Source organism: Atta colombica, unplaced genomic scaffold (assembly GCF_001594045.1).
Source record: "Atta colombica isolate Treedump-2 unplaced genomic scaffold, Acol1.0 scaffold92, whole genome shotgun sequence".
Lineage (NCBI taxonomy): Eukaryota > Metazoa > Arthropoda > Insecta > Hymenoptera > Formicidae > Atta > Atta colombica.
Window position 1 is genome coordinate 1,461,925 of NW_017259586.1, and position 13,027 is coordinate 1,474,951.

Sequence of the window (13,027 nt, forward strand, 5' to 3'; positions counted from 1 at the left end):
ATATATATATATATATTTCGCATCTTTTGATTTTTTTTGGTACCTTTACTACACTTATATATATATATATAAAAGTATTCATTTCATACTAAACATATAAATTATATTTTATTTTCACGCACACGAAATTGTGAAAATATTTTACCAAATAATTATTTTCGAAGCAGTGTTTCCACTGCTCTTAAAAGTTTGTTCTAAAATATTTCCAACTTTCAACATTGTATAATTTGCAGTCGCATTGTATTCTTTTTTATTGAGTGAGCTTTTAAATTGAAGCTTCAAAATAATGCACGTCGCATTATTGTATTGTACATTCTGGTTCCATTTGTGCAATCCTTTTCATTGCAGGTACGTACCAAACAGAATGTAAGCTTCAACTGGCAGGATTCCATTAAATGAGAAACACCCGTAATATTCGGTGAGTAAATATTTCGCCACATATAAAATAATATATTGTCGTGAGTTCGAATGAGATAAGCACATTGTTGCGATATACAATTCTTGTTTTACATACATCTGAAAGGTTAAACATATAATATATGGGAATTAGTTTGTACAATGATCGTAATATATTATGACAAGTGTTCAGTGAAATACAATAATAACACGTCCACATAAATTACATGAAATATACTTACCAAATGGATTACGCAAACCACATACAAATACCGCAAACAGATTTATATGACTTCTGTAATTTTTTATTTTCGATTCTATATATAATAATATAAATATGTATTTTTATTAATTGCTTCGATTGTATTATAAACCTTCTTAGCGCTCTATTGTAAGAATCTATCAGAATAATTTTTTATCAGACTTGTGAAAAAAAAGAATGAATTTTTAAAAATTTATTATTATTAATGTTAATGGAAGAAAAATAATATTTGAGAAGAATCATAGTGTGTCATCATTTTCATTTTTTAAATGAAATATTAATCATTATTTTACATATAGGTACGTAATTTATATTTTGACAATTGAAAAAATGTCAAGATAAAAAAATAGTTTCTATTATATTTTGCATCGTTATTATATCTAATGTAAAAAAATTATATAAACGTATATTTCCGCATGTTTTAACCATCACAAAGAAATTACGATTATAATGCATGACAAAGGGTGCGGCTTCTACTCGTAAATTTTATTTGTGATGATATACGCGCTTGCGAAATAATTAGCAGAAACGTAAATGAAAGCATATTGAAAGGCATATACATTTCATTAAAATAAACAAATGCAAAGGAAATAATTGTACTTGAGATTATATACATTTCCAACTAATATTTGTCTAATAGTCTCGAAATAATTCACAAGAAGAGTACAGAGAGAAGCAAGCTTTCTATTATGCACATACGTTACGCCTTTTTTCTCTCCGTTACTCATCTCTGCGAAAATACGATTTGAAGGGCTAACAAAATAAAGTAACACAATAAGAACGACGAAGGTATCGGTCCGACGAACTAGAAAATGAAATCTTCACGGAATAGTCCAGAAAGACATTGTACATCTATTTCTCCATTGGCAGACAAATGCACTTTCACGGTCGAAGAAATTGAAGAAACAAAGTACAAACAAATATAGCAACATGAAAAGAAGCTCTTTATATACACTGGATTGTTTACAACAAAAATTTAAGTGATTTATCCTGAAAATGTTGCTGATAAAAAACAAAACGAGGAGAACAATAAAGTGAGATTTTTAAAATACAACAAAGCGGAGATAACACGATTTTATAGTTATGTGGCGTATGCAATTTTATAATTGCAAAATCTATTTAAGTAAAAAATTACTAACACTATCTAATTACTTTTTGATCTATGTTTCTTTGCTGTTGCATTTTTTTGCATCATGCCGTAATATTTTAGAATTGCATTTATTTGAAACGATAAATTGGGATAGATAACAAATAAACTTAAATTAATTTTTCTAATGAAAATAATGTTCGTTGAATCGCAAGTAATCATAGATAAAATTTTATATTTTAGAATTTTTAGAATTTTTAGAATATTTTAGAATTATAATAAAGACTAATATAAAGAATATCAAAAGAACAATAAAAATGCTTTGCATGCATATTAAACCGTGTTGCATTCGCTGTTTACGCAAAAGATTTATGAACATAAATACGCGACTACTGTTGGAATTCTTCGTTATATGCGTTGCTTCAGAAAAAATTTAATTTCGTATGAAGCGCCGAGTACCTTTTTTTATTCCAGCGCTGAACACGAAAAAAAAGGTCGAACAAAACTCTTTCGCGACCCGATATTGGAAATTCTACACGAAATCGAACAATGTTCGGCTTACAGTTCTTTTGTTTTGCGTGGAATGTTTGTAATTATCAAAAATCGTTCATCCGTATGTCACCTATTTTTTTTTTACGAATTTTTTACGAATAGTTTTACGAAGCATTTATGCGTTGTAGTCGTAGAAAGCGCGATAAATCATTCGTTTCTAAATTTGTATTCGTTGCAAACTACACCACGTATAGATCTCGAACGTTCAAAGCGTGTAACGTGATTTTACATTAAATGCCATGTTAATTAACTGACGTTAATCGAAGTGGGAGGAATTGTAGTGGAACATCGAACATGTATACTTTGATATCGCGAATCGATGGACAGTACCGCCATGTAATGAATGAAATTCTAGAAACAATAATCGAGAGCGAGTTCGTCGTACTGTCAGGGTACAGTCGCGGAGATTTTATTACAATTGCGTTTGTCCACGTAAATCCGTCGGAGTACCTACGTTGCAACTCTCTGATTTTGCTCTGTTCCTCCCAAGTGTATACACGAACTGACGTGGAATATATTTCGCAGAGTTGAAGCTCTGGAGTACACGCGGTGAAATTAATGGATGAACAGTATGTTTTATGAACTACGCGAAGATCGGATTACCGAAAGGAACTTATGCGAAACACGGCTTTTGTGACACCACATGCGTGTTTCACATTTATTAAAGGAATGCTGACCAAATTACCGACATCACATTCGTGTAAAAATCTTCAAATTGACTGAACGGAATTAAAAATCTTTCTATAGGAAAGTAGATGCAAAATTAAAAGATGGTGCTATGGACTTTATATTAAAAAATACGGTCGAAAAAAGTTAAGTAGTAATAAATATTGATTGTTACATTGATTATTAAATAATATAATTTTAATGTCATTTTTGCTTTACAAAAAAGTAAAATAAGAATAATGAATCGTTATTTTCTAATGATTAGTAAAAATAATAATAACTTTTTATCATTACTATCAAGTAATGGTAATGAGTTACTTTTATAAAAAGTAACTGTAACGATAACACATTATTTTTATAAAAATAACATTCCTAATCTTGAGAAAAAATCAGTAACTTATACTTAACTAATAATAATCAGCTTTAGTAGGAACAAGCCTTTACACATATTTCTCTTTTTGTTCTTTTCTCTTTTTCTTTTTTTTTCTTTCTTTCAAAAATTCAACATCAATTATATATATACCTTTGGATATTATAAGTTGTGATGTGGCAATTATTGTCTCGAATTATAGAAATCATCCAAAAATTTCGATAATAGAAACACCTTCCAATAGAAAATAAATTAAAAAAAAAAAAAACAAAAACATGTAAACAGCAGATATTGCATACATTCCATTTATTATATTTCCTTTTTTTAAATATTTTTTTCCGACATTTTGTCGAAAATATTTCCATCGATATTTCAAAATAACATTGAAATAGCTTTTTTAATAATTGCAATAAGAATAATGTAAATTTTTTATTGCGATTATAATCAATAAAGTGATTTATAATAATTTTAATTTTGTTTTATTCTTCATGATAATGTTATTGATGATGCAATTTTATCAAATAATGAAAGAATTAATTAACATAGTACTTTAACATAGTACGATGGTTCAGTAACAATAATGAGAATGTGCACATCGCTATAAATAAAATTGTTAATTTACTCTGTAAAGCGTTATTATTATTGTCGATTTAGTAAACGACTTAGTAAAAGTAATTATGCACCAAGTTGATGGAGTTCGTTTAAGTATGTGGATATTCATGTTACAAATACATAAAATACACATTACGTATCGTAAATCATGCATCGCGTATTTATTGTAAATTTTTATATAAATATTTGTGTTTTTTATGATGTTATATGCGCTGTATGATGTAGATCATAGGTGTTACAAAGCGCACCTACATATTTCAGGCTACAGGAAATTGCACTTTTCTTCCGGGGTACGCTTGTAAATGGCAAAACTCTCTGTAGAACAATGTATCGCGGAGAATCGAATCGGTTTTACCTCAGCGGAAGAGTCATATTGTTCGATACCTAGAAATCTAAAGTTTCAAAGCTTTTCGAACAAAAGTTTCGATTGTCTTGTACCTCTTTGCAGCATCAATCTGCCATGTTACTTATTGATGCCATGAGGCGCACACTTCATTTGTTAACAATAGGAGAAAAATTCTTCGTCCACTTATTTATGTAGAGAGATTGGATTGAAAGTTTAATACGCGGTTTGTCTGTTCAATCATCTCGCGTGAAAAATATGTCAAAAATTGAATTGATCGACATAAAGAAATGGATACATGCTACTGCACAAGGAATCTATAATTAAATCTTATCCAATTATATATTTAATAACCAATAATTTGTTACTGACATTTAATTAAAGCTTGTATAACTCTGTTTTATACACAACTACTACGTATTTTGTTATATTAAATTAAACACAATTGCATATAAAATATATATAAGTACAAGTAATTATTAAAAATAGATTTTTCTATTTAATTTTTCTGTATCTGTTTTTAATATATTTTTTTTTTCGAACTCGTGAATTTGTTTTAAATTCTGGTACTATAAATATCAGTGACATTAATAGATAAATAATAGACAAATAATATTTTAGAAATGAAAATATTCGTAAAAAATAAAATTTTAGATTCGTATTATATGATTGCAAACTTTAATATCCAAAAATTGTATTTGTCATATCGGTAAACGAAGTAATGGCTGTATCGGTATACAGCCATTAAAATGCCAAGGCAAGAAAAAGCAAAAAGATTATGTTAATTTTATTTATCTTCATTTGATCATGCAGTTTTTTCTTTTTTGCTTATGCACCTTTTTCTTTTTTGTTTGGACAATTTACATTCACGAATACTAACAAGAAATACAAATATTTTGAGATAATATTTGCTTAAAATGAATCTGGACCAAACCCATTAAGCAGATGCATTAATACCAGATTACTGTAGTATATACACGACAGTCAATTTAAGACTAATTAGGACACAGTACGTGGTGTGTACGGTCTTACTACGATCCGACGTTGTAAAGGCGGATTAACATAGATCCAAGAAGGCAACTTAAATTATCACGATGTTCTATCTTCAAGTACCGATTCAAATGTAACTGTATTAATATTACAGAAAATTTTAAAAAATCGAAATATATGTATACATATATGTATGTACATCATATAAAATAATTCATAATCTTGCAAATGTTCCTCATTGATTCATACTGGTGCTCCAACGACATTCTTTTGTACATTAAAGCGTACAGCAGCGAGAAGGTTGCAGAAAAAATTAGATTCGCTTTCATTGGCCTTATAAAAGAAATCTAGAGAATAAATAAATATCAGATAATAAACGACATTTCGTAATAATGTTTGAATATGCATGCGGCGGAAACTCAACCTTTGTCCTTAAAAATAAAAGTATGGTCTAGTTTTTTTTTTCAAATAGCATATATGTACGAAGTACTTTCATCTCTCTTAACTTAGCGAAATATTTTAATTGGAATACCATAAAAAGAGAATAAATAATATTCGTGCAAAGAGAGATGAATAATAGTCTGCAAAGTACGGTTATGTCGTGCAATCATACAATCTGAAGTCGTTTTCATTTGCAGAAATATGTGATATTTCCATGCTAACATTGATTATCTTGGTTTTCACGCACGCACGCACGCACGCACGCACGCACGCACGCATGTACGCACGCACGCACGCATGCACGCACGCACACACACACACGCACACACACGCACGCACGCACGCACACACACACACACACACACACACACACACACACACACACATACAGTATGTGGCGTCAAATGGGCCATCTCTTCTTCCAAAATTTGACATAAAATTTGAAAAAAAAAAAAAAAAAAAAAAATTTAAAATCTCAAAATATTCGCACATTTGTGTACTTTCGAATGAAACATGGTCTTTTGAAAAATTCAATATGGCGGCTCAAATATGATATGGTGTCTGAAAAAGTCGCGAATGTTTTTACAATGTCATCGATTTAAATGCGAAAACTTAACGAATCGATTTGAAAATAATTATTATAAATGATTATGAACCTAGAGATAGAATTATAAAATATAATAAAATAAAAAATAAAGTAAAAATGAAATCGAATCATTTGATGTATCAAAACATCCTTACTTTTTCGAAAAATCAGTTGCAATGAGATTGTTACAAGTTCTTGCAATATTGATTTTATAAGTTATACTTATCACTTGCAAGTAATGCGATACTCTGATGCCAATTGAATCAATTATCGCTGTAAAATATTAGACTCGACATAAACAATTATGAACTATGACACTTTAAGTTTTATGTATTGATTCGAAATCCGTCATGTTGAACTTTATAATTCTATCTTTAGGTTCGCAATCATTTATAATAATCATTTTCAAACCGATTCGTTAAGTTTTCGATAAGTTTTCGCATTTAAATCGACGATGTTGTAAGAATATTCGTGACTTTTGCGGATTTTAGATATCATAATTGAGCCGTCATATTAAATTTTTCAAAAGGCCGTGTTTCATTCAAAACACAAATGTGCGAATATTTTGAGATCTTAAACGTTTTTTTTCGTTGCATCAAATTTTGGGAAGAGAGATGACCTGCTTGACATCCCATGTATAAATTTTTTATGCATATACATATATAATACATGCACATATAAAACCTTTAAAAGTTGATATCAATAGAAAGAAAGATTTTGCTGTAAAGTATCTAAAAATTTAAGTGGATACAGAACATTGAAAATAATTTTGTTGAATCATCAAAGTACTTATGTAGGAAATTTAAGCATGATGAGTAATGCTGCATGTAAAATGTTTTGACAGTCTTAAGATTCCTCTAGATAATTCGCAAATCGCAAAATGTAATTTGCAAACGCAGACGCAGAATAAAAATTTGTATTTGTTTTTTCATTGCGTGCGGTTAGTTTTTATCTGCGTGTATCTTGCGTGCGGTTTCATGTAGATGAAAACTAATCGTACGCAATGAAAAAATAAATGCAAATTTTTATTCTGCGTTTGCGTTTGTAAATTACATTTTGCGATTTGCGAATTATGTAGCACTACCTTACCAATTAGTTTGAATATAATTATTTTACTACATAATTATTTTAATGGTCCAATCCAATTATTTTCAGATTTATATTTAGCTATATAAATTTTAGATACTTCAACAAACCCATTCTTTTCATATAAATAATAATATTCAAATTTAATTATAGTTTATTTTCTTCGTGCTTCAATTTCTGTCAATACGATTCTTTTTGCATGAAATCTATGGAATTTTATCTTCGTGAGTATTCTTTAGTCGACTTATCTTTCCCGTAATATCGTGATATATCGGTCACAAAAGCGAGTAAATAAGTCACCGAGAAAGAGCTTTATATATGAGTCTCATACAGTGTTGTATATGGCATACACTATGCACTTGGACGTCTATTTTTATATCTAGACAAACAATCGAGGTCTAACTTTCACATGAATTTACACGTAGTAGATATACACGCAATTTACACGTAGTAGATGTACAATAGTAAATAGATTAATGGGACTATATACAACACAGGTAGATGTTAAACGATATTATATAGATAATATGTAGATTAAACTTTTCCGTTAATATTCTGTTAATGTTCCGTTTCCAAATGTGTAGAAATAAATATTTAACTTTCTGAATGAAAAAGAATCTTTTTTTTAAAGATAAAAATTTTATAAGTATATTAATTTTGCCATTTTGTATTTTTTTAGCATAAATGAATAAATTTTATTCTCAAATTTTATATCTATTTTTGCTAAAATTTCAATTCTTATTAAATAACATTTAAAGACTGGTAATGTAATAGAGATGTGGAAAAATTATCTTAAATTATTTCACATTTTTAGAACAATAAAAAGATTTGGGCTGGACAAAAAAGATCCAGATTGTGGAATGGAAAGTATAAAAATACGATTACAAAGTGTTAAAAAAACTCCATTACCAAAAATACATATAATCAACTTATTCCTTGTATAATTTTCCTTTTATTTATTCTTTTTATGTAATTCTTTCGCATTATACACGAGTAGCGTGTGATTTAAGTATCAATTATATAGTTTGAGCCTTAAAATGCGAAAAATGTTCTTGAAATATTAACATGTACCAAGTTATTGCCCATAAATCGCCCTGAGCCATCAAATCGGTTCCATGAAAAAGTATCTTTACGGTTCGCATACGAAACAGCCCGAAAAAAACTAGGCTTATATCGATCTCGCATGTGACGGTTGTCGCGCGCACGGCAAATGCAAACCTCGCTTGGATAATTTAGCACAGCACGAGCTGGGTTTTAAAGAACCACATGCCGGGCTACATATTTCATCGTTTATTGTCGCGCGCAGATAGCGGCGCATGAAAAAGCACGAATGTTTTTTAATCCACAGAGCAAAGTATAACGTATCTCGTCGACGAATCGCAGCTGCCGCCACCGCCGCGGTTACAGTCGCGGCGGTTTCGCAGTTTACTCCTTTTCTCTGGGTTTCTCACTCCCAACCTTTGTTTCTTTTTCTTTCTCCTTTCCATTCTCTTGGTCTCACTTAGTCTATCCTTCACACATGCAAAGCACTTTAAAACTAATCTAAAAATGAAACCACGCTGAGACTAGTGTATGATACATTTCGCGGTTGACCAAACAACGAGCAATCTCGCAATACCTACGCGTAAGCCGATATTTATTTCCCGATTCTCGTAATTTGTAGAAGAAAATGAATGAAAACGACGCCGGATCGCGGTTAAGGCAAGAAAAAAAGAGAAACAAGAAAGTACAGAGTTCTTCGCACAAGGATAATTAACTTTGGATAAAAAGTTTTAATTTCTTAAATAATGCGAGCTGTGTTTTCAATTAAAGCAAAATAAACAACAAAACAATATCTATTAGTTAATTTTGAAGTCTTCGATTTAATTAAACTTTAATTTAAAACTTACAATTAACTATCATAATATTGGAAATTAGTAAGTAAACGATTCCTCTTTCTTTTAACTTAACAACTCAGTTTTAAATTTACCAAATACTCTGTATTTAAACTATTTAAGGCTCCTAACCACTACTATCTTAGATTATGACATTATATGACATTAGATGCAAAAAATTCTTGTAAAGTATATTTAAGTAAAAAAATTTTTAATAAAATAGCAATTAATGATCTAAGATAAAATTATATAAAAAAAATTATATCTTTTCGTTTCATTTAATTTTATTTTCTAACTGAAAAGAAGGTATTAAATCATCATTATTAATTTAGTAGTCATATAAATATGTCTTATACTTGATCTTTTACTGTATGCATAATTCATTTCTAACTATGTGATTATTTATTAACGAAACAGAAAATTTTCAATATATTTTGTAAGACGGTTCTCTATCGATTTAAGTTCGTACTTTGTTTTATTGAACATTTGAACTATTAATATAGTTTGCAAAAATTTTTGCGTAGTCTCTTTCTGCTTCTGAGTAAATAAATAAATAAGAGTCTTAAAGATAGGGGAGAATTGCCAATATATACCTCTTAGTAATTTTTTAATTATATTTTTTATGTAGTACTGATTTGTACGCAAATGAATGTACTGAAGATTGTAGCTTAATATTACATATTTAATTTTCCAACAATAAAAAATTAATTTATTATGTCTTTGTGATAAAAAATCTGTAAAAGATATGATTCAAAGAATCAATTGTATAAATCCCATTATCTTTAAAAGTATTAATCAGTTTATAAATAAAAAAAATTATAAATATAATATTAACAAAAGGAATCATTAATATCTAATTTTAATTTAATGAGAAAAGAAAAAAATCAAATATTTAATAATAAATAAGAATAACAAAAACGTATGGATGTTAAAATAAAAACTAGGTTGAATTTATTTTTACAATTGACATTTGTATTCACATCAATAATTCAATTATTAATTCAATTATCAATTATTAATTTTAGATATTATTGTCGATTATCAGTTCCATTTTGTAGTATACAATTTAAGAAGCTTAATGGATTTTATAAAAATATTGATTTCGAATTTTTATAATATATAGTAACTACAAATATATGTATATACAATAAATGTAAACTAATCTACAATATATCTTTTTTTATAAAAATATAAAAGTTTAGAATAAAATTATGTGACATTATTTATCATCTGCATGAAGTGATTTAAAATTAATATCATTTATGACATTTTTTAAACTGTCAAACCACACAAACTGAGAGAGAGAGAGAGAGAGATTTAAGTTGTTCAATTTTTGTTACTAAATATTGCTTTTAATTAAGTAATATAAAATATTTAGGCGACGAACGAAATTTAGGCGACTAGTACGTACACATTTAGCAACGCTCCCGTCTAAATTTTAGAGCAGCTTTTTTAAAATCGCTGGTTTTCCTAATAAAAAAAAAAAGAACGATGTAATTATAACTGAGGAACATTAAAATGGGGTGAGACACGAGCCGTTTTTTTTTCTTTCCCTTTCTCTTTTCTCATCGATTGCTGCAAGCTCCACTGCCGTAATTGTGTATTGAAATTGCTTTAAAAACAAAAAATCGCACGTCAACATAATATCGATCAATATCGCCGCGGCCAAATTATAAACAGCGCTATTGGTGCATCGAGGAAGATACAGTGCTTGCGCCACAATTATAACAGACGGGACGTAACTCATATCGCGCATGTTCTATTATTCAGATAAATGAGGCGGAAGTGAATTCTCATTTGACCGAGACGCATGCGCCATGTTAATTCTGCGCATATGTATATAATAAAACTATAGGGGTCCACTTGGATCCAATGCGATAAATAATGTCATCGTATAGCGTTAATTAAAAAGTTCCGAACGGCTCCATGCGCCAGACGTGGCGGTCGCGTGTGCCTCAATTTTCTTGTCTGCGATTTACGTAAAATGCATTTCAAAATTGAACTTCTCTGTCGTACGTTTATTTATCTCCCTCTAGAATCTTCAATTTCTCCTAGAAACATTTCAGCAGATTATCATATCCCTGTTTCGTTCATCAGTAATTATTGGGATGAGTAATTGCACTGAATTATTCAAAGAATGTCTGTATAATTAATTGAATGAATAACGTATAACTGCGAGCATAACGTATAATTGCATGATGCGCTTGAAACAGAAATAATTATTCGAATAAAACGTGCTCTTCTTTCTTTTTTCAAACTGCGATATAAAATAGTAATATCATTTTTGCTGTGCATTTTCCTAATATTAATGATCAAAGAAATCATAAATCTTAATGTTAGATGCTATCATATATGACTTATTATTAAATTTTTTCTACGGGACTAGTTTAATAATTGAAATGATAAAGTATCAAGTCAATTTATCAATGAAATGAAAATTTCGTTTCATACATATACCAATTGCAATAAGCATGATTTCTTTTCTTATGGATTCTTATACTTTTTCTTATTGTGCATTTGATGGGCGAAAAATACATTGTTCATTAAAAATGAAGTTCATTAAATATTCAAGACATGAATATGAACCGATTAAATATATTCTAATTACGTTCATTCCAGCATCATCTCAAGGTAACTCTATATGTGTCCGGAGAAATTACGCATATTATACTATAACGATCTCCTCTCTGCAAGACCAAGTTTCCTTAACGTGTAATGTTTGTGACACGTGCTTGGAATATGCGAGTTCGTGAGGGAGCGTAACGATCCTTGACTGCATCACAGAAGAAATCAGTCGGCTGACAAGTCAATTAAGAATACATTATTTGTGTGAATCCGACGTAAAATGGTAGAAGGTGCTCAACCTGCATAAACAGAGATGACCGACTTGACGAGGAAGCTAATCGTTCCTGCGCAACGGCGCCCCTCTATTTTATTTCTATTGCAATAACAAAGTCAGAGAAATTACAGTCAGCTTTGCTAAACGTATCTTTCCGAGATGAAGAACCATCTTCGTTCGTGCTCTCCAATTTTCACCTTAACGACACCCTCGGGGCTCAATTTGCGTGGCGCAGGAAAGGTCTTGTCAGTCTCGCTACGTACAACTTGTGTGAGCACCGGACGATGTCTGCTTAAATATTTAACAGGATGCAAGCGAGAAAAGTGTATGCGACCGTATCCAGCCGGTTTACAACTTCGCCGAAACGTTAGCAAACAGAGCAGGCTTTGGTGCACTGATGAAAATACGACATTTTTGAATCTGCAAACTCGAGTCATGCAAGCTAAATTCAATTGACCACGATTTTACGATAATTTTTGTGATTTTTTGCATAAACAAAAAATACTCAAATTCACAACATATATGTTACAGCATTGATCTCTCAGTTTTTCTTCATTATATAATCGCACAGAAATAAAATCTGTGTTAACAAACAATACTTTATGCAACGGATATAATAAAAAACTGTGGATCCAGTTAAAAGTTTTATCATATAATGTACTATAACTTGATTCTAACATAAATTAATGGTCTTGAATTTATTAAAACTCAAATCCAATCATAAACTTTTTATCATTTCTAAGCTATATATTGTGATAAAAGAGATTAAAAAATTATTTATTTACTCTCTTTAACGAGAAAGCATAAATCTTGATTATTAACTTATTTTTTATTCTTTCTGAAATAATTAGAAGGTTCATTCTTTATATACATAATAATTTATGTATCTATCTAGACAGATATATATATATATATGATATATA

General features: G+C 29.6%; 1 protein-coding gene across 4 annotated transcripts in view; it reads left to right on the forward strand.

Moving 5' to 3' along the window:
- Window positions 1-13,027, forward strand: part of LOC108693558 (leucine-rich repeats and immunoglobulin-like domains protein 2) — a 119,425-nt gene that overhangs the window by 69,869 nt on the left and 36,529 nt on the right. For 2 of the 4 annotated variants that reach the window (XM_018202561.1, XM_018202562.1), the window contains exon 2: window positions 349-418. The exons of the other annotated variants lie outside the window; for them this stretch is intronic. The gene's annotated coding sequence lies outside the window, so the exon portion shown is untranslated. The remainder of the gene's footprint in view (window positions 1-348; window positions 419-13,027) is intronic. 4 annotated transcript variants of the gene reach the window in all.